This window comes from Lactuca serriola, chromosome 7 (genome assembly GCF_051521515.1).
Source record: "Lactuca serriola cultivar US96UC23 chromosome 7, Lser_US96UC23_V15, whole genome shotgun sequence".
NCBI classification, from domain to species: domain Eukaryota; kingdom Viridiplantae; phylum Streptophyta; class Magnoliopsida; order Asterales; family Asteraceae; genus Lactuca; species Lactuca serriola.
In genome coordinates, this window is record NC_136414.1 from 6,474,602 (window position 1) to 6,490,813 (window position 16,212).

The window sequence follows — 16,212 nt, forward strand, 5'->3', positions numbered from 1 at the left end:
CGTAATCGTACGTAAAAAGAACGCCCAAATCCGACTTCGTATATTGAAGTTATGATTTTCCAAGTTCGGCTTAGCGACAGACAGCTAAAAACTCGAATCGGAGATCGAGCGACTTTTGGCCGGAATGACCTAAACAAGAATCGAATGTCTCGGCAATGGTAATACAACGGTAAAAAGTCTGGCGAAAACAGACGTCAGATAAAGAAGTTATGAATTTCTAGCGAAATTTTCTTAACGCGACCTTTTAAAAATGAATAATAAAAATAATTTCAAATTTTGCCAACGGAATCTAAACGAAAGTTGTAGAGCGTAGTCTCACTTACGCGTGGATATAAAGAACGTCGAAAACAAAGTTCGTATGAAGAAGATATGAATTTTTGAAGTTTATTAAATAATTAAAATATAAATTTTAATAATAAACCTTGGTATTATCCGAAGGAGGAGTCATCAGATCGAGCCGAGTTACGCCCAGCGTACTCGAGGCCTAGGCCTCGGATCGTCCACGTCGCGCCCTATGCGAGCCTATGTCTAGTCCCATCTGGAGTCCGAAGCAGTCGAGGATGTGCTCATGCGTGACGTACGCATACGCCCAGCGTATGGAGGCGGTTCCCACCCCCTATAAAGGGATGCGAGGGTTCCGAAGAAAGGGCTCATTTCTCTCTCAACTTTCTTGCGTTTTGCCTCGTTTTCCGTGCAAGTGATATCCCGAAGTCCCGGTTACCTTGCTCAAGCCCCGAATGTCGTTTGTGTTCCCGAGATTCCCGAGAAAATCCGCTTTCTCGAGTCGAAGTTCTGCTCGGTTTTCATCACGCCTTTTTCCGATCTTTCAAGTGAGTTCATACCCTTATAATCCACACTTTTAAATGTTTTATAAATACTTTTATATGCTTTTAAGGGGGAAATACAAGTAAAACACACTATTATTATCGTGTGTTATATGAAGTTTCATTATACACTTTTTATAAACGGAATCATATGTGATTTATAACTATTATAGGGAAACTTTCGTATGCAAAATATATCACGATAACATCATATTTTTGGAAATGAAAAATGTGGTTATATATGTATATGTGTTCATCTTGGCACTATAAAAAATATAACTTTCAATAAAAAGTGAGCATTTTTACTAGGGATTACTATACAAACGAGACACACTTTTAGAAAACTATAATAGGTATAGTTTTACGAGGACATTACGAACTTTTACATACTAGAAACACTATTTCAAGAAGTTTACTTTCACATACAAGAACTAATGAACATTTTCGTACGTAAATCTGTTTTATACTAAATTTTGTGAGACAATAGCTTCACGTACGTTCGTGTACGCATTTCAAGTCCTGTATTATATATCAAAATCCCTTGGAGGGGGAGCATAGCTTCTTTCCATTTTCAACTAAGTTCCAAACTTGATTGTCATACATGGACTGAATCTCGTTGTCTATAGCTTCTTTCCATTTTGCAGGCTCAGGGCCTGCCATGACTTCCTTATAGCTGTTAGGTTCATCCAAATTTACCAGTGTGTTATCACTGATAAATGTATCACCTTATGTAGTAATATGGAAACCATAAAACTCAGGTTTATTCCTAACTCTTGTGGAACGCCTCATAAGTACATATTCCTCAATCGGCTCAACAGGAGTTTCCTCCTCAGGTTGATCGCTAGTGTTTGAGGTTCCTTCACCGCTTGATTCTTAAAGCTCTTGAAGGTCAATTTTCCTCCCACTGTTTCCTTGGCTTATGAATTCTCTCTCACGAAAGACTCCCCTCCTCGCAACGAAGACAACATTGTCACTCGGTCTGTAGAAGATATAACCAAACGATTTATGTAGGTAGCTGATGAAAATACACCGCTCACTATGAGGTTCGAGCTTGTCATGATTCTTGCATACCACGAAAGCCTCGCAACCCAAACCTTGATGTGTGCTAACGAGGGAACCTTCCTTGTCTACATCGCGTAAGGTGTATTGGCAACCTTCTTGGTATGGACTTGATTAAGGATATGGGCGGCAGTCTCTAAGGCATACCCCAAAAATGAGATAGGTAGCGAAGATCGACTCATCATGGAACAAACCATGTCCAACAAGGTTCGATTGTGCCTCTCAGCCACACCATTAAGATGTGGTGTCCTAGGAGGTGTCAATTGTGAAACAATTCCACATTCCTTAAGTTAGTCTTGGAACTCGATACTAAGATACTCTCCGCCTCGATCGGATCGGAGCATCTTTATCTTCCTGTCCAACTGATTCTCCACTTCTTGCTTAAACTCTTAGAATCTTTCAAAGGTATCTAACTTATATTTGATTAAGCAAACATAACCATATCTACTGTAATCATCAGTAAAAGTCACATAGAAGCGGTTAGCATCCCTTGTGGCGGTTCTGAAGGGTCCACACACATCTGTGTATGAGGTCCAAGAAACCTTCATCCCTCCCACAAGAGCCAATGAATGGTGACTTAGTCATCTTTCCAAGCAAACAATATTCGTAACTACTATCTGACTTTAAGTCAAATGACTCAAATACTCCAACCTTTTGGAGTTGGCCTATGCACTTCTTGTTGACATGACCAAGACGACAATGTCACAAGGATGTTTTATCCAAACTAGTGGAAGAATCAATATGCAATACGTTATTTCCTATGTTGTATGCAACCATCACAATTTCATATACACCATTACAAGGCAATGCTTCAAAATAAAATACATCATTATGAAAAGCATTAACTGCACCACTTTCCTTATCAAATGAAAAACTAAAACCTTGTTTGTACTAACCATGAAAAGAAATATTATTTCTCGTCATTTCGGACGAGTAACAACATTTATTCAAATCTAATTTCAACCCACTACAAAGCAATAAAGAACAAACTCCAATCTTGGTGACAGATGAAGCTTTCCTATTCCCCATGATTAAGTTTATCTTCTCGTGCTCCACATCCTCACTTCTTTTTAGTCCCTGCAAATCAGAACAAATGTGAATGCCACAACCTGTATCAAGGAACCAAGAATTAGTATGTGGTGAGTTATTAGACAATATAATGTAAATACATGCTTGGGTGGGTTTTACTTTCCCATCCTTAACATCCTGCAAGTACTTAGTGATGGGTTATGGGCATTCTAACAATCCTAAATGTACATGCAACCCTATACACATTGGATCTATGTTTTCTCCATTATACATGCAAATGTGAATGTTCCAAGGTATTATCCTAACTAGCATACAAAACATTGATTCATATGTAACAAAGCAAGTTAGAAGACATACCTTTTGATGTAGCTTGATTCCATGGAGCTTAATGTTGGATTAGTGTCTAAGTCCATAATTATTTTGGTATGTACTTGACCCGATGGTGCATGGTCCTTTTGGGTTGTCTTCACCAAAGCAACTTGATTGGAGAAATAAATAGAGAGAGAGAGGTTATTATGATTTATTAATATGTTATAAGAATAATATATTAAAGGAGAAATCATATTTGTTTAATTAATATTGGTCAATAATTAATTAAGAATTAATTTTGAGATCAAATGTAATTACTTAAACTAGAGGGGCTGAATTGTAATTATGTGATAGTTACAAAATAAGGTAAGGATTATCTTATTAATAGGTTGGACAAATTTAAGGTGATAAGGCCTTAGAATTCGACTAGGATAAGGGTTTTCAAGGCTTATCTTATGGTTACTTGGTGGGCAAGTAACTAGATAAGGATAAGGACTAAAACCCTAATCTCTACACCTATATAAAGACCCCGAGGCTCATGAATTCGTCTATGCCTTCCCAAGAGGTCCTAGAGACGAATTCTTATACCTCTCCTCTCTCTTTATACCTTCTCCATTTGCTCTTGGTGTTTGTAAGCCATTAGAGGAGTGACACTTGTGACTCTAAGCCTTCCAAAGTCAATTCAAGGAGGAATTGGGATTGTTATTGCTACATAACAATCAAGGTAATATCTTAAACCTAATTATATGTTAATATCGATTTCCATATGCTAGAATTAGGGTTTATAGTTGTAACGACCCAATTTTCACGACCAAAAATTTTGTTTTAAAACATTACTTTAGAAAATATTAATAACTAAAAACATTGTTTGATCAAACCATAACACAACGTGAACCATGTCTAAAAGCCAAATCATACAACCAATCAAAATATCAGAGTACAAATCCCAGTGAAGCTCGTAAATGCGGAAACCAGAGAGTGTGTGTGTGACATGCTGCTACCGCGCCGGCTCCTTTCCCCTAGCCGAGGAGGTACCTGAAACCAAAACTGAAAACCGTAAGCACAGAGCTTAGTGAGTTCCCCCATCGTACCACATACCATACAAACACATAACATACATACTGTCAGGCCATTCTGGGGTGCCTGACTACCCGGTACGGCCATTCTGGGGTGCCGTCCTACCCGTGTCAAGCCATTCTGGGGTGCTGACTACCCGTGTCAAGCCATTCTGGGGTGCTGACTACCCATCGGTCCTAACAACCGATCCTCGGGGACTAGTCCCCTCTTACTACCTTTATCGCATATAACATAACAAGCCAGCATGAAAACATATCATCACGTACTGTCAGACATATCTGGGGTGTCTGACCTACCCTTCGGTCATAACAACCGAACTCTACAACTGTCACATATACATATTATGCCATCATATAACATATCAGGTAGTAGCAAACCTAGATGATATCACAAAGACAATCATCTAACATACAACTCCTACTGGTGGGCCGACATTGTGGCCGTAGACCCACCGCTACTGGAAGGTAACTCACCTCGAAGTAGCTGCTGATCCGATCGGGAACTGACTGTCTACTGCTGCTGCTACTGCTCTGGAAATCCTTCGGTTGCAATTCCCACAACATACCCAATCAAAAACTGCTAACTGTCCTTTGGGTAAAATGACCATTTTACCCCCGATCATGCACTAAGTCACAGACAGAGTCAACTTTCAGTTGACCCGACTCGCCGAGTTGGCTTTCCAACTCGCCGAGTCCCTACCCAAACGATTGTCCTGGATCCCGTTTCTACTCGTCGAGTTAGGCGACGACTCGACGAGTTCTCCTTCTAAACTGATATTCGAGTCCTTCATCCTACTCGTCGAGTTGTATGAAAAACTTGTCGAGTTCATCTTTATCCGATGAACACTTATGCTAAGACTCGCCGAGTTATATGAACAACTCGTCGAGTCCATCTTCATCCGAAGAATACTTATGCTGCGACTCGCCGAGTTGTATGAACAACTCGCCGAGTCTGTTCTTGATCTAAGGAGATTGCCTTGAACTTGCCGAGTCAGGGAATTGACTCGCCGAGTACCTCCAAAGATGAGTTCAGCTTCCGATTCACTGAGTCACACCCCGTGACTCACTGCTCACTTGACACTACGAAAAGGGGACAAACTCGGAGACTCGCGAACAGACTCGCCGAGTCACATGAACGACTCACCGAGTCGTTGCCATGCACCCACTAAATACACGGATTTGCTCGATTCCAGTCCATGCCATTCACAGATCTGGACTTCTAGGACACGAATCACACGTAAAGTTTCCAACTTTACGTGTAGATATTCACCAATATGGATTTTAGGGCTCAAAATGCCTCAAAAGGGTAGATCTAGGGTGGACAAGCAACATGGGGCCATAAAGTTAACAGATCTGAGCTCCTGGAGCTCAATCTTGCCTAGATCTAGAGGCCAATCGACTTATTACAAACCCTCAAGCATGCACAATCTTGGAAATGGCTCAAAAAGGACTTTAATGAAGCTATAAGGGACAATAAGCTTAAAAACAGAGGGGAAACGAGCTATACCTTAGGGGAAACGTTGGAATGACACAGAGATGCTTGACCTCCTTCTCCTCTTCTTGATTCCCTCTTCTTTTCCTTCAAAGAAACTTCAAGAGCACCACAAAACACTTCAAACTCACAAGGAAACAAGGCTAGAGAGAGATACAGGGCTCTGAGGGTGAATGGGGGCGAGGTTGGGGTGGATAAGTCGTTTAAATAGGATGCAAACCCCTGAAACTTAGGGTTTCATCCAACAGCTGTGACTCGCCGAGTCCAGGATATGGACTCGCCGAGTCGCCAACTTAAACGTGTCCCGGGTCCCGCATCCACTCGGCAAGTCGGACCTATGACTCGCCGAGTCCAAGGCTAAAAGAAGGGAAATACTCAAATAAGATTTACGTACCAGGAACCGGGTGCTACAATAGTCTTGGATTCAAAGCATGTACAATAGAGAAACCTAGATCCAAGCATTAGGGTTTGTATGAGCACATAGGATGTCTTATGACCAAAACCCATCAGTGGTATCAGAGCCTAGACTGGTTTCTATTGTATTGATGCTTGATTTTTTTGAAAAATTCGATTTTTTGGTTTTTGGAGGCTGGACTCGCCGAGTCCATAGCTGAACTCGCCGAGTCCATGCAGACTCGACGAGTCCAAGCTTGACTCGACGAGTCAACTCGTCAGATGGGGATATCTTCGCGATTTCTTGCTGTTTTTTCTTATGGATAGTTACCTTATCATATTAGATCAATATTAGTCCGATTTTATGATATATTTGACTATATTCTTGATCTAATTGAAGATATTTATCAATTAATAAGATAATGGTTTCCTTATGTGGTAATTAATTAATTATTTTGACTAAATTGATAAATTGTTTTGCAAGAAATCATTAAATAAATCAAATATGGATAATTATGTGATTAATTGTTAATTTAGATTATTTGTTATTTGATCCTTGTTGTTATGAAAAGTTTCATATTTTCCCCTTAGGTTTTATAGTTTAAATTTGAACCCAAAGGTTTTGTTGTTTTGAAATTTAAATAGTTAAAACCCTAATGTTTTGAAAAAGGTTTCAAAACTTGCCCTCAAGTTTTGGAATTTAAAAGTTGATTAAAAGGTTAATTAGGAATGTTAAATTCTAAAAACCCTAGTATTGTTTGAAAAGTTCAAATTACACCCTTGTGGTTTTATTAATTAATTAAGGAGTATAATTAAAAGAGGTTTAATAAATCAATGGATATAGTTTAGGTTTAAATTTTAATTGAATTAAAAGTATAATTGTTAAATTTGACCATCTAATATTTTAAAAGTGTAAAATACACCCTATACTATATATATAACATTAAAAGTCTAACATTATATATATATATATATATATATATATATATATATATATATATATGTATGAGTAAAAGTCAGTTTTACCGTTAGTAGGCCTCATTCACGAAGCTGGTCTATAAGGGGTGTTTAAGGAAATTGCCTATAAAATGGCGATTGAATGGGTATCCACTCTTACCCACCGCACTCTTGACTAGTGGAGGGTCGTTAGCCGAACGGGTAGGATAGGACGAAACCTTCCATTATAAGTATAATGAATTATTAAAGTAACTAAATGTTTTCATAAAATTCCCAATCTTAGTTACTTAGGCAAAAGTGAATTGATGCAATTCCATGAAATTACACTTTGTGCCCTTGCAAAGACGTTAGTGGAGCGTGTGTGGTTTACCGGCACACTAAATGGTTCTAAGCAAAGGTAGCAAATGGTGACTCAATGTTTGTCATAGTTCGGTGGAGCATGTGTGGTTTACCGGCACATCGAATAGGTGACTGTAACATGTGAGGGCACCATGTAAGTTTGCATGGTTATTCACACCCGCTTTGTGATCCTCGGCATCCCAGTCACAAACAAGAGGGGCATATCGAGATTTAAACATGCCATTGAAAGTTCAATGAATCTCAAAGGATCTAGGAGTTTTCATAGATTTAAAACTTAAATTTCTTTTTCGTTTTTCATGGTGGAAATTAGTGAATCGTCATTCACTTACCTTCAAATGTTCTGCAATTTGGGTTATGGCATCCCTCTCCCGATTTGTAGAATATTGTGTTGGGTCCTAGCCTTAGTATCTCATTTGGGTGATTTACTAAGGACTCAATCAATCAACTAACTTGAATTCGTTTTCTCCCGTTTTGTAGATGTCAAAGTTTGACAACTATGGTCTTCTCAAATCCCGTGGAACAAGCATTCCACATGAAGATGATATTCCACGATTCGATCGAGGAACAAGAGATCATACTTCACTTCCTCCTCCTCCTCCAATTATTCTCTCTAACCCACAAGTTCAAAGGCTTGAAAAGTTCAAGATCACTCAAGCCCTTTTGGCAAGTAAACATAAAGAAGGAAAGTCGGTGTGTGCACACGTCCTAGGGATGAAGTCACATATTGATAGGTTAAGAATGTTGGGATCCGTTGAGATGGCGGTTGATTGGGTTCTTCAGTCACTTCCTAACTCATATAGTGAGTTCGTAAGAGAGTATTATATGATGAACCGCGACGTGACCCTTATAGATCTCACCTATATAATCGAAAACAAGCCTAAATACATTGGATCTATGTTTTTTCTATTGTACATGCCTAGGCTATGATACCACTAAAGGGTTTTGAGCATTCTAACACTCCTAAGGTGTACATACAACCTTAAATACATTGGATCTATGTTTTTTCTATTGCACATGCAAAATTTCAATTTTCAAGGTATTACCCTAACTAGCATACAAAAACTTTGATACTTGGGGTAATAAAACAAGTTAGATAACATACATTTTATTGTAGCTTGTTGCTTGGAGCTTTAAGAGAAAACACCAATAATGTGAATGCCTCAACTGGAATCACAAATCACCACTAACACTTAGAAGAACTTGAGAGGAGATAATATACACTAAAAATCGGCTAGCACTCTTACAAGGACTCTAGGTGCCGATTTATTGAGCCAAAGGGCTTCTTATATAGTATAGCTACATTAGGGTTACACCAAGTAAACCCTAATGTGCATGACTTTCCATATTCCTCATGTTCCATGGGTTTTAATGTCACACCCCAAACTGAAACGACGGAAACGTTCAGGGGTGGAGGATGTCATGTATAGTATCACAACAATTGCATCATATTAATCAAAGTAAACACAACCATTACATTGAATATATATAAAGTATTTACATCAGTTTGATACATAATTTATATACATCAAAAGTATAGCGAGGTATAAAAGACGTGACTCCTTTTAATCAGCTGATCTGCAAACAAATAACCCTCCATGCAAGGTGATGATTATGTTCACCGGTAACAACGTTCAAGTTCCAAAGATTATAAATATTATAATAATTTGCAACCAATTCAAAATGAAAAATTATTTTTTTGTCATTATATTTCTGCTAGATCTATTCACACCTTTATATACGACCACTTAAATCAATAATGAATTTATTTGACTATGAAATAGAAGACAACCAGACAATAAGTTGTGGTGTTAAACATTTTAGACCACAAAAAATACATACTTCGTGTTATATTGTTGTTTATCACCGATATCAACGCCAACTCAAAAAGAAATCAAACTACATCTATGGGAAATATTTATAATGATTTGACGCAAAGTAGTTTGCAAGAACATAGTGAATTTTATTTCGTAACTTGTAGAGATTCACAATCGTAACAAGCCTCTATGAAAAAAATATGAAAATATTAATCTTAATATATAAAACTAGTTAACATCTCTTGTTATTTTTATCTATAATGATGTTGTGGTTTTTGTGATTATTCATCGGGAAATCTCCAAAAAAATTAAGTCATAATACTTGTAAAAGCCCGAAATCCAGGTAAGCTTTATGACCCTTCTATTTTGGAGAGTTGGCAAATTAGTCCCTTAAAGTTGTATGTTGGATTGGTGAGTACGTTGGGCGTACTAAGGTGTACGCCGCGCGTACTCATGTGCTTAAATTGAACGCGGACTCACCCGGGTACCCTGGGCGTACCTAGGGGTTACGCTGGGCGTAGTGAGCCCAAATGCAAACACTAATTTTTGGCTTGTGCACTATAAAAGGAACATGTAGTCCTTTGCCCTAGCCGCCATATCCCCTTGAGTGAGTCCTTAGAGAGCTGAGATCCGTGCTTTAGCTTGTGTGTGTGTGTTTTTGAGCTTGAAGTTATCTTTTAAAGGTGAAGAAGGAGAAGAAGGAGCCATTGTTGGAGCTAGAAGTTGAAGAACAAGTGTAGATCCAAGTTCTACAGTGGTTGGAGATCCCTTCTGAGGTATAAACTCAAAGCTTTCCTTGTTCTTCATAAGTTTCGATTTTGGACCATTTTTAGGGTTTTTGGTTCAAAGTTGGAGACTTTGTGTGCAAAGAGTCTCCATGATCTTAGATCTGACCTTTTCTAGTGTATATTATGTTGAGGATTCATAAAAACCCAGTCTTGGACGTGGATCTTGTGTCATGCATGAGTTATAGTCTCACTATGGAAAGAGGAAAGGTGTTTTGAGAACAAAGTGACATTTACAGCCATGCAAAGGCTTAAAGGTTTCAACTTTATGGATTAAGTCATATTAGAGGAGTTAGATCTGAATTTTGGATGCAAGTCTTAACCGATTAAGACCTGAATGAGATGGGCGTAAGGGGCCGCGTACCTCGATTCTGTGAAGGCTTCGGGTACGCCCATCGTACATGTTTGGTACGTGCAGCGTAACCCGGAGGGTTGACTTTTGTTGACTTTTAGGGTTTGGTCAACTTTAGTGTATTTGAGCCAAGTAAGGGGTAAAATGGTCTTTTACCTTTCCTGGGAGTGATTAGAGGGAATGGTCTAGCCTTGGGAAATATGTTGATGACGAGTGTTTATTTCATATGATTAGGCGGAGGCTAGGTCTTATTTCACTGAGTCCGAGATTTCCGAGTTACCGAGTTATACGAGGCGAGTCTTCTTACTATACGTTACCTAGAGTGGTATTATGTGTTGACCAGAGGGTCTTATGTGTTGTGTATGACATTATGTGCTATGTGATATATGTATGTTGTATGATTTTATAGACCGGACCGGAGGGTCCAACGATACAGACCGGGCCGGAGGGTCTAACGAGCTATGACCGGACCAGAGGGTCCAACGAGCTACGAGACTGGAGGGTCCCGCTGAGACACATCGACCGGAGGGTCATGCTATAGCGTCGAGTGGCGTATGTGTTGTATGCGGTATTTTAGGGAACTCACTAAGCATTTATGCTTACAGTTGTTGTGTTATGTGTTTCAGGTATTAGCGAGGACCGTGGGAAGGCGCCGACATGAACCATACACTGTTAGGTGCAATTTGTGCACCTTTTTGCACACCTTTTAGTCCCATTTCATGCATCTATTTAGCATAATTGTCCTTCATTTGTCTTGAATTTAATCACATTTTATGTTAGTCTCTGGAACAACCTTATTTGCACATTTTCATGTCTTTTTCAGGTAAACCGAAGGTTGGAACGCGCTTTGAGAAGTGTCGGGAAGCATTGGTGAAGATTTCGGGATGATCGAGCGAAGAACGAAAAAGTTGGAAAAATCAAGTTTGGATTCGGAGTCAGAGGGGAACACGGGGCGTGTTGAATTTACACTGAAAAGTGGGCACGGGGCGTGTTTGACCAAAATGGGAGCTGTTGACCATGCTGAACACGGGGCGTGTCAGTTTAGTGCAAATCAACACGGGGCGTGTTGCTGAACACGACCCGTGTCAATTTAGCCTATTTTAACACGGGCCGTGTTCGACCCAAAAACCAACTTTTGGCAGTTTTTCCTATCTTTCATAGTACGGGTTGAGGGTCATTTTTACACACACACAACAAATCAGAGCACCATTGGAGAGGAGAATTCGAAGGTTTTTGCAATGGTTTGTCCGTTAATCATTTGGAAGCATTAATTCTTGTTTTTGTAAGTTGTAATTACACTTAATTTCATCTTTTAGACTTGTGATCTTGTTCTATCCATGTGTGGCTAGAACCCTAACTTCTCCAATTTCATGTTTTGACTTCTTGGTAGTGACTTCAATCATATGACATGATGTTTGTTCTTAATTTCTATCTAATGAATTTGATTTTGCTTCAATCGAATGTTTGATTCTAATTGTGATTCTTATTGGCCATTTGAATCAGGGTTAGGTCATTCAAGTTATCTCTTTTACAAAATACATAATTGTTTTGTGAAATTGAACAAGTAACAAACATTAAATTGATCTCTATTTAATGAATTTAGTGTAAATCTTATTCATACACTTTTACACTCCCGAGCTTATGAGGAGTATTGGGTGTTGTTGGGAACATTCAGATAAAGCTTCATGCAATCTTATAATCTAATTCTAAAAGCTTGTTTAGATTAGGTTTATAAGGTTAGGGTTAATCAAAGATCTTGTTTTGGTTAATTAATGTGGTGAATGGGAAGTGTTAGAGCTTATTAGCACTTTCAAGTACCAACTTAGATAGAATTGAACGAATATTGTGTCACCTTTTGAGTCACATTGCTAAATTGTCATACATGGAGTTGGAGTCCTTACAAAATCTGAACTTAATTCATTCGTTTAGTTGTCTACTCGTGTTTTAAATTTGTTTGTCTAGTCATTGCATTTTAAACCCCCCTTATTACTGTTGGTGACCATAGTATCTTGTGCAAAGAGGTATAGACTAATTATCTCGTGTCTCTGTGGATCGACCCTGCTTGTCTTGTACTACCTTTTAGTGCAATATAGTGAGATTATTTTGGAGTATATCGTACCCCTTTATTTGTTGGGTTTGACACGCCTAACATACACACAGAGTGGATATTTGTCGATGATCTTGGGAATGTGTTTTGATTAATAACAATTGTGAAATACTCCTTTGAGAATGATTTTAAATGTAATTTTGGCTGTTGAAAAAGGAAAATTTTGTTTTGAAAATTTCGTGGTTACAATATTTTAGCATAATTTATGAAAAAGATTCAAATTTTATTTGACAACAAGAAATTTTGATTACCAGATAAAAAATTCAAATCAACTCTTTTTACTGGTAAACTTTTTTTGGCACAATTTATGAAAAAGTTTCGATATTTTACTTGAACTCTTTTTTTTTCACTAAAAATCTGAAAATTTCTTGGTTCAAACTACGAATAGGAATAAACGTCATTAAACTCTTTAAACTAAGGATCAATGTCATCTATAACCAATTATTTGACACAAAACAACGACGTTAGCATCATTTTGAACTCATCATCGTCCATATTATCTATTTCTCACACATTTTTATGTAAGAAGTGTTATAAGATATTCAAATTATGCATTGAACACTTTATTATAATCTATCTAAAAGTAGGTTAAATCATTGATCGATCATAAACCAATCAATACAATAGTATATTAAGTGAGGCTGTACAAATTATAAAAAAGAGCATAAGTTTTATCCTTAAATCTTAAGCATATATCAACAATTATTTCATAAATAAATTACTTCACGTGTCTACAAATTTAAAGTTTGGAGCTTCAAAACACCAAGAATGTAAGAAACACCATGTTCTTTTATCGATTTACTTATATTATCACTTTTGGTTTCACATGAATGTTTAAAGTGAAGTTGTATTTAGACAACATACAAATATATAGCATTGTGATTTTATACTATGTTAAATATTGTGATTTTATACTATGTTAAATGATGTAATGATGGACTTGCTTTCGACATTGTTTGTAAAAAAAACTACAATGTCTTTTTTAGTTTACATCATAAAAAATAGTCTTGAAAGTGTAACAAATGGTAAAAACAATGAATTTTTTTAAAACCAAAAAATTTCTAGATTTTTTATAAAAAAAGTAAAAGAGTTGAAGTAAAATAAAATTTGGAAACTTTTTTAAAAGTTAAACCAAACTAACGAGACTTTGGAGATAATTAGAAAAAAAGTAATTTACCAGTAAAAAAGAGCTGATTTGAATTTTTTATCTGATTATCAGAATTTTTTTGTTAATAAAATATATTTTAAAATGTTTTTATAGATTGTACAAAAATATTAAGAATTGACTGAAGATTTGGTTATTCCTTTCATAAAACTCGTCGTATCTTTACTATATTATTAAGGATATTCTCTATTTTTTGAAATTTAAGAGGTACTACACATGCTGCATAATATACAATCAATTTATTCATACATTTTAATACTCCTATCACATTTCCGTTTTACAAATTAATTGCATTAAATATTCACATTTTCAATTGACAAATTAATGACATTAACATTGACGTTTCATAAATTGAATAGAAAAAGTAAACATATTATTTTTCTCCTCTGTCCTTTACACTCGCATTTTCCCTCAAACAAATAGCAAAAACCCTATTTTGAAAAGCCGACATCGCACCTCATCCGCCTAACTTATCGTCATCATCACCATCGGTAGTGAATCACCACCCACTCTCCAACCTCGCACCTCTCACTGTATATGTATCTGATCGTCGTCGCCGCCACCTACTGTGCTCTCGTAACACTTTTTTGGTGACAGGAAGCCACCACACTCTCTCTTTATATCCTCTAACCTCTACACTCGCACCGCTCGCTTGAGGTTACTTTGAGGATTAGCAAATTTCAGATGAGATCCAAGCACTCTATCAGCCATAAGTTTTTTTTTTTTTTTTTGAATGCAAATTCGAAGTTGAAATTGTCATGTTCAAGAGAAATGAATCTGAAAAAGGGGCTCAATGAAGATTGAATTTGATGTTGGAATTAATGTGCAAATACAGATTCTTTGTTCCAGTTTTGATGTCAAACCTAGCTCTTTCAAATTATTACATGTTCGAGTGTCGTCTGTGTGTCTCTAGCCTCAAAGCCCACGTCTGTATAAGGTCAAAATGCTTAAGGGTATCGATAGTCACCCAAGGCAAAGTTCTGTTTTTGAGGTTTCAGCTTTGCTGGGATATTGGTTCTCTTAGAGTGTTAATTTGGTAATAGTAATGCCGAAAACACGTGTTTTATGAATTGCTGATGAAACAGGTGACTTTTTGAATTTGTTTGCTTGTTGCTCTTCTTGTTGAACCTTAACTTTAATTTTACAATAAGAAACAACCTTTTTGACATCAGAAGCGAAACTTTCTTTGGCATTCCTAGACCCTGGTATACTCTTTTAAATAAAAAGAGTTGATTTTGTTCATGTACATTTCAGTAAACACTTATTTGTACATGTAAAAATGCAAATATATTGAAAGAATGAATCATATGTTGATAAAGTAAAAAGAAATTGGTATTTAAAGTTGCATATTTTCAATTCAAGATGGATAATCAGTACCAGAGAGATGTCATTTCCAGCTTTCTTAATTTGATTGTATAGATATGGTGCTTAGGATTTGAACATTATTGATTATATTGTTATCTGAAATTCATCTATGATTTATCCAAACAAAAACAGTTTTACTGACTTTATCATATTCCTACAGGTGCTCAAAATGTGAGCTCTGAAAGGCCACTTAGGCAATTCGTTATAGGTAAAGACAAGTCAGCAGGTAGAAATTCAAAGGGTCGTATCACAATTTTCCACAGAGGGGGAGGGGCAAAACGGTCACAAAGAACAATTGGCCTAAAACGCAACACTTCATCAGTAGGTGTAGTTGAACGAATCGAATACGAACCAAATCGCACTTCACGGATCGCAGTGGTCAGATGGGTCGAAGGGGCAACCGTTGACCGCCCGAAAAAAGTCAACTCCCTCCAAAAAAACTTCACCCCACCCCCAAGATCCTACCCTCCATCTCCATCAAAGGTCAATTTTCTTTCTCTTCAATTCCCGGAATGGTAGAAGACAAAAAGGTGGAATCTTTAAGGCCTAAAACAGGTCATGTAGTGGTTAGACTTTCAAAAGTTAGTAGGACCTTGAGTAGTCAAAGTCAAAGTCAAACAGGGATCCACATGAGAAATGTTAAGGATATTTTCTTGTCTGCTTTTTCATCTTCAAATGGGAAAAAAAGACATGATGCTCCTTATTCGTTTGTGAACGTGTTGGGTGTTCCAAGAATGGCGGTGGCAGGGGCAAAACCGGAAATTTTTGTTCCAAGAATGAAAGATGATGTGAAAGAGAATGAAAGTTTGTTGCTTAATGAGGTAATAATGTGGGATAAGGATAGTGTTGTGTGGGGGCATAAGATTAAACGAAAAAACAGTTGTTTCTTGGGAGAGTTTGAGACAAAGGGGGATTTTAAGGGTTGTTAATGAGTCCGAGTCAAAGTCAAAGGTGAGAGAAAGTGAAAAGGTGGAAAAATATGGGAAATTTGGAGTGGATCGAGCTCCTGTGACTTATGTATTGGCTACCTAAGTGTCGATTTATCTGTTACCTAAGTGTCGATTTATGTGTTACCTGTTTATTGTGACAAAAAAAACAACATAAATCATAATTATACTAAAAAAA

At 37.3% G+C, this 16,212-nt stretch overlaps 1 pseudogene; it reads left to right on the forward strand.

Annotated features, from left to right (window-relative positions):
• Nucleotides 1-14,259: 14,259 nt before the first annotated feature.
• LOC145063696 (large ribosomal subunit protein uL2mz, N-terminal part pseudogene) lies at nt 14,260-16,119 on the forward strand (annotated as a pseudogene).
• Nucleotides 16,120-16,212: the final 93 nt, after the last annotated feature.